The sequence below is a fragment of the Coptis chinensis genome, chromosome 7 (genome assembly GCF_015680905.1).
Source record: "Coptis chinensis isolate HL-2020 chromosome 7, ASM1568090v1, whole genome shotgun sequence".
NCBI lineage: Eukaryota > Viridiplantae > Streptophyta > Magnoliopsida > Ranunculales > Ranunculaceae > Coptis > Coptis chinensis.
The window spans coordinates 94,790,566-94,804,539 of record NC_141462.1 but is presented as its reverse complement, the minus strand read 5'-3'; the positions used below and the strand labels follow the sequence as shown (position 1 = coordinate 94,804,539).

The 13,974-nt window shown below is 32.5% G+C and overlaps 1 pseudogene across 1 annotated transcript; it reads right to left on the bottom strand.

Moving 5' to 3' along the window:
* Positions 1 to 11,235: 11,235 nt before the first annotated feature.
* Positions 11,236 to 13,962, bottom strand: LOC147490178 (high mobility group B protein 7-like; annotated as a pseudogene). Its single transcript, XR_015202116.1, has 7 exons — positions 13,694 to 13,962; positions 13,366 to 13,599; positions 12,897 to 12,984; positions 12,715 to 12,798; positions 11,966 to 12,010; positions 11,792 to 11,856; positions 11,236 to 11,624 (listed from the first exon to the last, which is right to left on the bottom strand). The product of XR_015202116.1 is annotated as a high mobility group B protein 7-like (transcript).
* Positions 13,963 to 13,974: the final 12 nt, after the last annotated feature.

Genomic DNA, 13,974 nt, shown 5'->3' with positions numbered 1-13,974 from the left:
TGCATATGTATTAAACTAACCTTAATGAGTTATTAATGGGAAATCAGAAAATGGACCCAAATGTAATGAACTAATTAATCTCAAAGACTAATTAACAAAACATTGAAAAATGGATGAAACTGCATTGAACTAACCTAAATGAATAATTATCGAAATTATAAATTTGATGTAGCGCATTGAACTAACCTCAAAAATAATTAACGGAAATCAAAAACTTGATGTAAAATATATTGAACTAACCTCAAAGAACAATTAACAAAAATCAAAAATTGGATGAAATTGCATTGAACTAACCTCAAAAAATAATTAACAAAAACCAAAAACTGAATGCAATTGCATTAAACTAAAATAAGAGATTAACTAATGGGAAATCAAAAATTGGATGCAAATGCATTGAAATAACCTCAAAAAATAGTTAAGCTGGAAATCGAAGTCGGATGTAAGCTGCATCAGATTGACCTCAAAGCATAAATAGCCTTCTCACATGAGTAATTAGAGTAATTAAAACCCAAAATGAATGTGAGTTTATAAAACAGACTCTTACATGTATGCAAACTATATAGAAATTGTAAACTATCGAACTAACCTAGAAAAATAATTGACAAGAAATCAGAAACTGGATGCAGATGTATTGAACTAACCTTAAAGAGTAATTAACGGGAGATTGGATCCTGGATGCAAATGCAATGAACTAATCTCAAATACTAATTAACGAAACATTGAAAACTGGATGCAACTGTACTGAATTAACTTTAATGAATAACTAACGAAAAATCATAAAGTGGATGCAATTGCACTGAACTAACCTCAAATAATAATTAACGGGAAATCGAAAAGTTGATGCAACTGCATTGAATTAACTTCAAAGAATAATTAATGAGAAATTGAAAACTGGATGCAACGTATTACATTAAACTAACCTCAAAGAATAATTAATGGAAAATAAAAAACTTGATGCAAATGTATTGAACTAATAACCCTAAAACATATTTATATTATATGTAGGGGAAATAAATGTCTCGACAAATATAGTTTTGCATTTTAAGTAGTGTTTATCTTAATTCTTTTATTGTGATTGGGAATGTCTTGCTATTCAAGTAGCTTCAATATTATCTTCAGCAAATTGGACAATGGATATTCTCACAAAACTTCTATTGTTAAACCTAACAATAAAAAAAGTCGATGAATTTTATCAAGGTTTGATGATTCCTTTTTATAGAAAATGGTGCAAGAAATTTAAATGAGTAATTAATATAATTTTTTTAGAATAATTTAATATAACGACACCCGATTAAGTAGGACACGTTCATGTGATAAATCTTTTCAAGTGGGAGTAGTGTATTCTTTGAGGATATGGAAACAATCAATCTGTTTTAGAGATTTTTTAATACGTAAAGCCGGCGGTGATGATTTTGAGCTAAATCACCATAAATCTAATAAAACTATTATACAAGATAAATCGAGTTTAAGATAATTTCATCTGAAAATTATGGATTAATATCCTAAACCACAAAGTGAAAGGCTATCTCAATTTGATCCCTTAGTTTTAAAAGTACTTATACACCATAATAGATGCTCATTTAAGATTTTGGCTTATTTTCAATAAAAATATATCCCGATTAGAAAATTTCCTAACTCACCATAAATCTAAGAAAACTATTATACAAGTTAGATCGAGTTTAAGATAATTCTATTTGAAAATTACGGATTAATATCCTAAACCACAAAGTGAAAAGGCTATCTCAATTCAATCCCTTAGTTTTCAAGTACTTATGCACCATAATCGCTGCTCATTAACGTATTTTGTTTATTTTTAATAAAAATCTATTCTGATTCGAAAATTTGCCACTAAATTACTATAAATCTAAGAAAACTATTATACAAGCTAGATCAAGTTTGAGATAATTTTATTTGAAAATTATGGATTAATATCCTAAACCACAAAGTGAAGAGGCTATCTCAATTTGATCTCTTAGTTCCCAAGTACTTATGCACCATAATCGCTGCTCATTAACGTATTTTGGTTTATTTTCAATAAAAATATATTCTGATTCGAAAATTTGTATGTGACATTTTGTAAAGCCTTTTAAGCACACAAAATATTTAATAGATCCCGAGCGTATGCCCGGGTCCAAAATCTAGTTCTACCTAAATTAATATCCATTCTTTTAGGATGCTCATAATGAGCCACATCAGCAAAGTTTTTTAAATAGTCTCTATTTGAAAAATAATTACTTGCTTTCTTACCAAACTAATTTTGAATTTGGCCATCTCTCTAATATAATATAAGTTAAAATTGTCTTTTCATGTCTTTAGATATATATTATAGTTGTACTCTCTTGGCTCTATTTTTTGAGCATTCACAGAGTTTCCAATATTTGTAAAACTCGTTGACTAATTATGAAAAAGTATGAGACTAATATGGAAAAATCAGACAATTAGAGCACTCACTAGACTTCAATTTTTTCTAAACTCTATTATTAATTACTAAAAAAAATATGATATAAAGAAATAAACAATCCCATCTAGAGTTTCATAGATTCTCCAATTTTTTCTAAACACTATAACTAATTATGAAAAAATAGGACACAAAAAACTATATTGCTAAACACAATAGTTTCCACCGAAAACGATTTTCCTAAAACCCTTACGCCACGAAGAATAGTTTCTACACTAATCTTAAGTAAAGTTTAACATAACAAAGTTTTTTTTTAGAAAAAAACAATGAAATAACGAAGGAAAAAATAAATTGAGTTGCCTGAACATTTACTTCTTATATTTGTTAACTACACATGTGATTGGGACAAAAAAAGAAAAATAGAAATCAACTAATCATAAAATAAGTAATGGTGTACAATCAAAACTAAGCGGACAACAAATAAGATTGAATTGTATGCACTATATGTCTATATGGGCCTAAACAAATAAAGTTGGATAGATTTAATGCATCATCCACTTTAGATGCAAATTCATTGAACTAACCTCAAACAATAATTAACGGGAAATCGGAAACTAAATGCAAATGCAACCTTATCGAATAATAAACGAGAAATCAAAAATTGGATGCAAATGCATTAAAATAATCTCAAATAATAATTAACGGGAAATCGGAAATTGGATGCAAATGCATTGAACTAACATCAAAAATAAATAACGGAAAATCGGAAATTAGATACAACTGCATTGAACTAACATCAAAAAATAAATAATGGAATTGAAAATCAGAAACTGGATGCAAATGCAATAAACTAACATTTTTTTTTGCTCGATAAGTGTAAATTGAATTAAGAAAAGAAACGAAATAAAATAACTGTATAGGAGTAGTATAAACTACATGTTATACGATGTAGGCTCAAGATATTCTAAAATAGCAACCATATGGAACCTCCCATTCATATAGCCATGGGGGTCTGCCATTTGATACAAAAGTCTCATTCTCAACTAAGAAATATCCAAATTTTTCCGCCTAGTCTGCGATTAGGTTGGCCTCTCTCCAGTTGTGCGACACTTTCAAGTTTTGCACCTTCGTCGTGCAAATTTTCCATCTACATAGGAGTTGCCAAGGGATGCCCCCTGAGTTGAAAGTTGTGACAACTACTGCCGAATCTAATTCCACCCAGAGATTGCTCCATCTTTTTAAAAGGGCAAGCTCCACACTCTCCAATATATCCATACACTCGGCTGTATAGTTGTCTGCAATTCCGATACCCTTGCTCAAGAGTAAGACAAAATCACCATGAACATTTCTAAAGGATCCACCCAACCCAGTTGGACCTGGGTTTCCTCTAGAAGCCCCATCTGTGTTGACCTTAACTTCGATCACCAATTGGAGGAAGCATTAAGCTAACCTCAAAACATAGTTGTGTTATATGTTGTGGGAATGTCTCAATAAGTATTGTTTTGCATTTAAAATAGTGTTTATATTATCTCTTTTCATATGATTGGGAACGCCTTGCTATTCAAATAGCGTCAATATGAACTTCGCCTTATTAGGCAATCTCACAAAATTTTAATCAAACTTCTATTATTAAACAACAAAATGAAATTGAAGGGTTTTATCAAGGGTGAGTATTTTTTTAATGGATAGTTTTTTTAATGGATAGAAATTTGGATGAATGATTTTAATATTTATAAAGTTATAAATTTGGATGAATATATATATATATATAATATATATATATATATATATATATATTTGCAAATATTTTTCAGAATAATTAATATAACATCACACATTCGTAGATAATCTTTGAAGATCCCACATAGTGAGTCATGTATAATTTAAAAAATAATTAACGGGAAATCGGGAACTGGATAATTTTTTATGATCCCACATAGTAAATCAAACATAATTTATTTTTATGTCTTGTTTGAAGTTGATATTACACACCACATTGGATAATTAAAAGAAAATCGGAAACTGATTTCAAATACATTGAACTGAGCTCAAAGAGTAATTAACAGGAAATCGGAAACTTTATGTAAATACAATAAACCAGACTTAAAAAGTAATTAACTAAAAATAAAAAACTGGATGTAACTGCATTAAACTAACGTCAGAGAATAACTAACGAGAAATTAGAAATTGGATGCAAATCTTTGAAAAATATTTAACGGGAAATTAGAAATGGTATGCAAATACATCAAACAAACTTCAAATAATAATTAATGGGAAATCGAAAACTGGATGCAAATACATTGAACTAATCTCAAAAAATAATTAACATAAAATCAAAAACATAATGTAACTGTGTTGAACTAACCTCATAGAATAATTGGTGGGAAATCAGAAACTAGATGCAAATGCATCGAAATAACCTCAAAGAATAGTTAATGAAAAATCATAAACCATATGTAATTGTATCGAACTAACCTCAAAGCATAAATAATAAAAAAACTAGATACACATATATACATTTTTTGATGGTTGATGCATATATATTGAACTAATGTCATAGTTATTAATGGGAAGTCAAAAACTGTATGCAAATGCAATTAACTAATCTCGAAGACTAATTAACGAAACATGGAAAAATGGATGCAACTGCACTGAACTAATCTCAATGAATAATTAACATGAAATTATAAATTTGATGCAACTACATTGAACTAACCTAAAAAAATAATTAACGGGAAATCGAAAACTTGATATTAAACTAACCTCAAAGAACAATTAACTAGAAATCGAAAATTTGATGCAGCTACATTGAGCTAACCTTAAAGAATAATTAACGGAAAATCAGAAACTGGATGCAATTGCATAAAACTAAAATAAGAGATTAACTAATGATAAATCGGAAATTAGATGCAATATCTTGAGGAATATTTAACGGGAAATTATAAACTTGATACAAATGCAATGAAATAACCTCAAATAATAGTTAACTAGAAATCAGAAATCGAATGTAACTGGTCGAACTAACTTCAAAGCATAAATAACCACAAATTTGAAACTAGATGCAAATGCATTGAACATCGAACTAACCTATAAAAATAATTAACTGAAAATCATAAACTGGATGCAGATGTATTGAACTAATATGAAAGAGTAATTAATAAAAAAATTGGAACCTGGATGGAAATGCAATTAACTAATCTCAAAAACTAATTAACGAAACATCGAAAACTGGATGCAACTGTAATAAATTAACCTTAATGAATAACTAACGAGAAATCATAAACTTGATGCAACTGCACTGAATTAACCTCAAAGAATAATTAACGGAAAATCGAAAACTTGATGCAACTGCATTGAACTAACCTCAAAGAATAATTAATGGGAAATCAGAAACTAGATGCAATAACTACATTGAACTAATCTCAATGAATAATTAATAGAAAATCAGAAACTTGATGCAAATGCATTGAACTAACCTCGAAACATAATTGTATTATTTGTAGGGGGAATATAATGTCTCAACAAATATAGTTTTGCATTTTAAATAGTGTTTATCATAATTCTTTTATTATAATTGAGAGTGTCTTGCTATTCAAATAGTTTCAATATTATCTTCGTCACATTGAATATTCTCATAAAACTTCAATTATTAAACCTAACAACTAAAATAAGTCAATAGGTTTTATCAAGGTTTGGTGTTTTTTTTTTATTGAGAGTGGTGCAAGAAATTTGAATGAGTTATTAATATAATTATCATATATATCTCATAGTTATGTATAATTGCTAATATTTTTTAAAATAATTTAATATAACGACACCCGTTCATAGGACGGGTTCGAAAACTAGTGTTATGTTAAAACAAAAAACAAAGCTACGCATTATTTCATTATTTCAAATGTACGCATGGGATGAAAAAAAAAATTCTAAAAAACAATGGATTAGTTAATTGATATGTATTAGTTGTTGGATATGAATATGGAAGTTAATGGATCATGATATGTATTAGTTATTGGATATGGATATGGATTAGTTAATAGATACATAATTCTTATGCTGCATAACTGCCTGTGTAGACCACAGGTGAAGCCATTGATTTGTAAGTTTTTTTTATTAATTTATTTTTTGACAGAATTTGGATTTATTTTCTTTTTACTAATTTCTAAATTTAAATTTATAGTCCAGTAAACAAAATAGTAGCACATGCAAAAGCGTGTAAGCAAATCCCTTTGTTCTTAGCAAGTCTTTCTAATTGGGTCTTCTGGAATTCAACAGGGTTAGTTTTGAGTTGGAATCTCGAGCAGTTGGGACTTTAAGGAAGCAAATAAGAAACTTGAATGGGGCTTGAAGAAGGTATGTTTACTAGATATTGAAGATTATCCTTCCTTTTTCTTCGAGGGTTTTGCTTAACAAATAGGTGCTCCATTTATTTTTGAAATTAATTTTTGTGTGCATAACCTTTTAATTTTTTTGATGCAATATGTTGCAGATTGTGGGTGGATTTGAACATACTCTACGTGCAAAGCTCACATTTCCACAGGAATCACATGGTATTGGATAGTAATTTTTCAAAACCAAATTTCCATTTATATCAGGCTGTTTAGGAACTGAAACTCTGAGCTAATCCATGAAACTTTCATCTCCCTTAATTGTGAATTCAAACATCAGTATAAAGATAAAAATTGAAAGTTTAGGTGACTGAAAACAAGTAACACCATCAGGTGAAGCGATTTTGGGAGAAGTTTATTAGGAAGAATAAATAAGAGAAACAACTAATGGTTTTTGAGTTCAGTAAATTGAAATCAGCTCAGTGATAGTTACAGTAGGAATTGTAATTACTTAATTAACTAAGAGTAAGAATTGTTATCTTATTCCAATGCATGTGTAATTCTTTAGGTTGTGACAATACAATGAACGTTGTCAATCGAGTAGGCAAACTATCGCTGATTGATCTAGTAGGATCTAAGAGAGCTCTTGCCACAGATCAGAGAACACTTAGGTCCATTGAAGGTTCCAACATTAATCGCTCCTTACTTGCACTAAGTAGTTGCATCAATGCCCTGGTTGAAGGTAAGAAACACATCCTTTATCGTAACTCCAAACTCACTCAACTTCTCAAGGACTTCCTAGGTGGAGCCTGTAACACTGTCATGATTGCGAACATCAGTCCAAGCAATCTCTCCTTTGGTGAGACTCAGAACACTCTCCATTGGGCTGATCATGCTAAAGAAATCCGTACAAAGGTTCAGCCTCTAACTTTTGCAAACCAGCTCTTCATTCCTTTTCTACATAAAACTATCTAACTCAAGCTTTCGGTATATACTATTGTAGGCGTGTGAGGCAAATGAGGAAATATTGCAAGTTCCCACAACTGACACCAATAAGGCAAAATTGCTCCTCGAATTGCAAAAGAAAAACCGTGATCTGTGAGTCCAACTTGCTTGCCAACAGCAGAAGTTACTTAGTGTCCAAGCACAACCAGGTCTTCCATCCTAACAGGAAATTGCTTCAACACTCCCGAGTCAAAGAGAAGGGGTGCTGGGGAGACAGACCGAGGGCTTCAGCAAACAATGAAGGCATTAGAAGCCGAAATAGATAGGATGAAAAAGGACCATGCATTGCAGCTAAAGTAGAAAGACAATTTCATACTTGATCTTACACGAAAGTTATCCAAATCATCAGTAGTAGGAGGTGGAGGAGTAATAAAGAGAGTAGTTACACGTGCAAGCTTGCAACCCAAGGAGCCAGCAGCGGAAGGTGAATTGAAGAGCCCAAAACATCGATTTCATTCACCAAAGACACCCACGACTAAAAAAGCGGAGCTTCGGGATATAACCACGCAAAACGACCCATCATCGACATCATTAAGTGGTAGAAAAACCAGAAGCCATGTAGCAGAACCAACACGAGCTCCTTCAATGCTTCTTCAGGTATAGTGCATTCCTTTCTTGCATATTTCTCTCTGGATACTATTGGTTGCGAAATTTGATGAATGGCCTAATTTGTTTATGAATAATCGATTATAAATAATTGGTAAGCTATGCACACATCTGTCTACATTGCGTCTCATTCCATTTTTGGCATAAGCACCTTCTCCAACCGGTGAATGTGGTTTTGTTTAGTGGCATAGTATCAGAACTCTATCTTCTATTCTTGTTAGGATACGTGTGCATCCAACTAATAGAAAGGGCTGCCCTTAGCCCAATATGGATGGAAGGGAAAGAAACCGATGCAGCTACTTCTTCAGCAGGGTTCTCCTTCCTCTGCAATAGATCATTTTGATCCTGCCAGTTCTTTCACATTTCTTTCTTTTTTTCACTTAATATGTAATATTCTATTATATAGCATAATACCAATGAAGCAAGCAACCACAACGATTGCTAAAGCTTTGACTCTCACCCTAACATTGATCTTACTCCCATCCCTTATTAGGTAGGGGCTTATAACTTTAGTAAATTCTTTATAGCTGTCATCATTTGCTCATATCTTATTGTGAAATCTTCCGGTAAGATTTGAGATCCTTTTTTTTTGTCAAATTCATGTATGTTAACATTGTTTTCATTTTTCTATTTGTAACTATGGATATGTCTTTCTTATACACCATTTCGATTGAAGCATGTTAGATTTGTATTGATTATTAGTTTTTCATAGGACTTATGACTCCGGTGGTGGCCAAACGATGGGTTTTTATTCTTTTTAATGAACCAATATGATATATTAGACATAATTGGTGTAAACAAATGGAAGAGAAAGCTTCACAGCGTCATCCGTTGTTCAAACTATAAAAAAAGGTATTAATCATCCAAATTTGCCTAAAGCATTTTGTTGTATAAATTGTTTCAAAGAACTATCATAAAAATTAGGCAACTTATGTTTGATATAGATTATTCTGCTACATTGGATGGATTTAAAACATAACTTTGATGAAAACTAACTCTTTCATGCATCATTTTCATTACTTTGTTGCTTTTTACTATTCCCCTTTTATGATTTTTTATTTATGACTTTGCAGTAGTTGGTTTTTTTGTGGTAGTATTACATGATGTATAGATAGTTAGGACAATATGGAGAAGGGAAAATTTAGAAGATATTAGCATAAGCGAGAGCCCTTTTATGTGACACTGATTTTTGTGCCATTTTGCTAAGTTTGGTCATATGAATTTATTTGAATAATTTGAATGAGGAGTGTAGTTCATAACTTGCTTTTGTGCCTAGAACTGAGAAGCTTTATTATAGGCATGTCAGATGTGAATGAGTTTATCATACTGTTTTGTAGGGGAATGATTAATGTCTTTGAGATAGCTATATGTTGTTACAAACTGCCCAAAGAGACAAATATCTGCTTGCATGGCTAGTCCTTCCAAATTCTTGAGTGGTTATTCTTCAGGTATATTCCAAATTTCCAATTTAAATGTGCTTCACTGCAAAAGTTGGGTTATGGTGCCGTAGGTCCTCCTAATTTAAAAGGGTCGTAGTTGACACCCCAATTTATGTATGGGATTGGCACCATTTTGACTGATTTCAAGATATTGACACTACTCGATTAATCACATAAAAAAACACATACGGCAAGAAGTTGCTGCGAGATCGCACAATCCACGATATTGGATTGCCGCGAGATCCCAAATCCCATGGAAAGTTGTTGTCGTGGGTCTTTTTTTGTTTTAAATTTTTTAATAGCCACCATAAAAAAAATGTAGCTGCCGCGAGATGGTTGTGTTCACTAAAATGGAGTATTTGCATGTGTTAATTATCAAAACTCTTCTTCATTAATTTGATCACAAGTTTTTCTTATAGCATAGGAAAATATTTGCCGCGAGATAACAAAATTATGCCTCAATTGTATATATATATATATATATATTATTTATTTATTTATTTATTTATTTTTTTGGTTTTGGTGTTGTTCTTAGAGTGTATAAAAAAACTCTAAAGAAAAAAAATGATGTATCAATATGTCGTATATATTCAATATGCAAAATTTGAAGTGAAAAAAAAACAAAAAACACAAAAAATCCTCCGCGGCAACTCCTTGCCGTGGGATATAGGATATTGCGGCAATTTAATGTCGTGGATTGTGCGATATCGCAGCAACTACCTACCGTGGGATATAGTATTTCACGGCAACCTGATGTTGTAGAACTATTGGGCAAGTATGGTATAAAAAAAGATATAAGAGAACCATTATTGTTCTAACTTTTGTCAAAGGGTGCCAATCACATCCAGTGGAGTGTCAATACCGCGCCTCAATTTAAAAAGTGCCTATATTAGTCTAAAATGGTGCTTCACCCATATGAATTACGTGTGGCCTTTTATTTTCACCTGACAATGATGTACAATTGTACAAGGCCTCTGGCGTGTAAGTGTTGGATATATTGGAAGGTAGCTTGGAATCTTGGATCAGACATGTCAGACATCCATTAGCAGTTTAGGAGCGGAATATCCTGTCATTTCAATCAAGGAGACAAGTGTATGGGAGTTTGATTGCACAAGCGACATGAGGAAATGTAACTTTCAAGCTCAGTAACTTCAGAAAAAAAAATATTGGTTGAATATAAGCAAGTTCAGTTCCACTTTCACTAGCACATAGTTAAACTGTAACTGCAAGGCAGAGGCAACATGGTTGTCCCTGACCAGTAGGCCCTGCACTAGTACTGTTTTTAAGCTCAACAGTATATTCGCACTCGCAACAGAACTATAGCCCGATCTTCTATTGAACCATGTATAATTACCCACGTCGCACTCAATCCTTGAGTAGAATACAGAAAGTACCAGAGGCATGTGCAGTGCAACACTACACTGCTAGTGTATCAATGAATACCATATTTGAAATATTGTTGGGGAACAAAAAACTTATTGGCAGATCTTCTGAAAACCTTTAAAATAGAAATGGAGTATAATAGTCAATATGTAAAAAACTCTACATTGTCATCGCAAAATAGTATACACATCCCAAGTAACACCATGCCAAAAAGCACAAGGAAACAAAGATCAGTACAGTTTTCCTTTCTAAACAAGCTAGACTTCTTGCTCTATCAAAATATAAATTAGTTAAAAGTCCTAAAAAGATCTATGCACAATAGCCAAATGACTTGCCGTGAAGAGACAATGACTAACAAACCTCACTAGCCAAGTTCACCAACTGGAAAGAGAACACACAATTTGATTCAAACATTGTCCATTCAAATCTCTCAAGCATGATCAGTTAACCCAGTAGGGCGGGATGTACCTATACCAAAGAAAATGCTTCACTAGTGAATCCACATATGGCAAAGGAATTGCATTTGTAAAACAGAATATTTTAACAAATACCTTGCAGTAGTAGACTTGAAAACAACCTGAATTAGACCCCTTTAGTAACACAAATATACATAGGGAGAAAGAGGGGGGAGGTACCATTCATAGCCGTCAGAGTGTTGGGGGCTTCCAGAGCATTCTGAGTTAAACCAAGGATTATAGCTCTGTACTCCATGTAGAGCAAAAAAAAAACTTAGTACCCCATAAAGATGGATACAAAGAAGGGTAAAGACTGGTTTCAAAACTCAAAACAACAATAGCAAATACACACACCGCATCAAACTTCCCAACCATCTCAGAGTCTGCCTCATCATCATCCTGAAACAGAACATCACCTTGTTACCCCATACCTCAAGCAGTTAAAAGTTGATAATCAATATTATGCCAAAAAGGAATTAGCTTAAAGAAGATGATGATGAACTATGTTCAACCAATCCAAAGGCATAGCTATACATTCCAATACAAGGATAAAGGATACCTTAATAAACTTAAAAGGTAATCATGGTGATAAGTTAAACTAACATTTCAAAACGCAGAGTAGCAAATTACAGGTATTTGGTTATAGTCAATTGTCACATCTATTTACCAAAACGCAAAGTGGTTGTGCATCATATCTGTCACAAGGTATTGTAGAATCTACAGACCAATTGGATCTTCACGCAACTAGATGAATAAAAACACGCAAGACCAACCACGACGCTCCAGGGAGAGGTGGGTCAAAAGGAGCAAATATCAACTGATGGATGCAGGACAAATCAACCTATGCCGCTATTCGTACTAACACGTTTTCAGTATCTTAATGTTAAGATAATTAGTATGAACATCACAGCATAGTTTGCTGGTAGGCAGAAGCAGAACAAAGCAGATATTTCAGCATAACAAGTCCAGTTATCTATGTTTTTTTATGCGAAAAAGTCCAAATATAGTTCATAGGAAATGTATAATGTGCATAAATTCAACACTTTTTTTCCGTTCTCAAATTCCACGATACATACATTAAGTTCAAGGATAACCTCCATTACCTTTGCATCATCAATATCTTGAAGCAAGGTTCGCTCACATGCCAAATTCACCCTTTGGGCTTCATCAAAATAGCTCCTTCTTTCCTATTTGATTAGAGTTAATTAGTTATGTATGTCCAAATAACAGAATAGTATTCAATTGAATCAATCAGTAACGACTATATGACATTGCATGTTAATACCTCCTTTGCCATGTTTATCCATCCCTGGAAACCCCTCCTTTCTACATCAATGCAATTCTCACTCTTTTGGTTCTCCCTAAACTTTTCCCTGCAAATTTAGGTAACTAAACACAATGAGACATCTCATTCCCTCACAATAACCTGATTTTCCATTGCAACATCTATTAAAACATCCCATAATTGATAAAAACAAAGCACCATGTGGAATATGTTATAGGAAATATACTAAGGAGCTGCTCCATCAAATAGGTCCGCCATCACGTCCCCTAAAAGATAATGCATTAGTTCAAAGCCTCCACTTTTGGGCTTTTGACAAATACATTTCGAAAGGGTATATCTCTATGGAAATACATTAAACCTATAGATTAATTATGAGTATAAATGCATCTATATACATTTGCAGTCATGCTGATATGGCCTATGGGGCTAATAGTATAAAAATAATAAGTAGAGAGAAAGAGTATATTACATGAAGAAGCAGAAAGGAGATCTTGGCTGGTTAGAAAACTTCTCTTTATCAATGCTTGGATTACAAACATCACTTTTGCATTTCTTTTCCTTTCTTTCAAGCATACACTCATTAATATCTTCTTCAATGCTTTTCTGATTCTGGTATCATCCTTTAAATTTCTTAAACCTTGATTTTAAGTTACACTCATGCATATCATAAAGTGCCACTGCAACTGAAATGCCACATACATCACTGCAAACCAACCATGATAAATATCAAACATAAAAAAAAATCCTCCAAGCTAAAACAAAAAATGTAAAGTGGGTTTAGAGAAGCAGATATATACCAATGTTGAAAAGCGCTACCATCTGGAGCACGAAGAAGGCCAAAGACCCTTTTTCTAGTTCTAGGTAGATTGGCCATTAATGTTATTGTTATTCTCTTTATTGATTGATTAATAAGTGTGACTTCAGTTGCTTTGATTAGAAGTTTAGAACAGCACATTTGCTAAATTAGGCGCTTCTTTTGTAACTTTACCAATTTTGCGCGGGTGATATTAATTTGTGAAATATTTGGAGTAAAAGAGAGTGTGAAAAGTTTGGCGCCGCAGAGCAGGTTTTGATACTG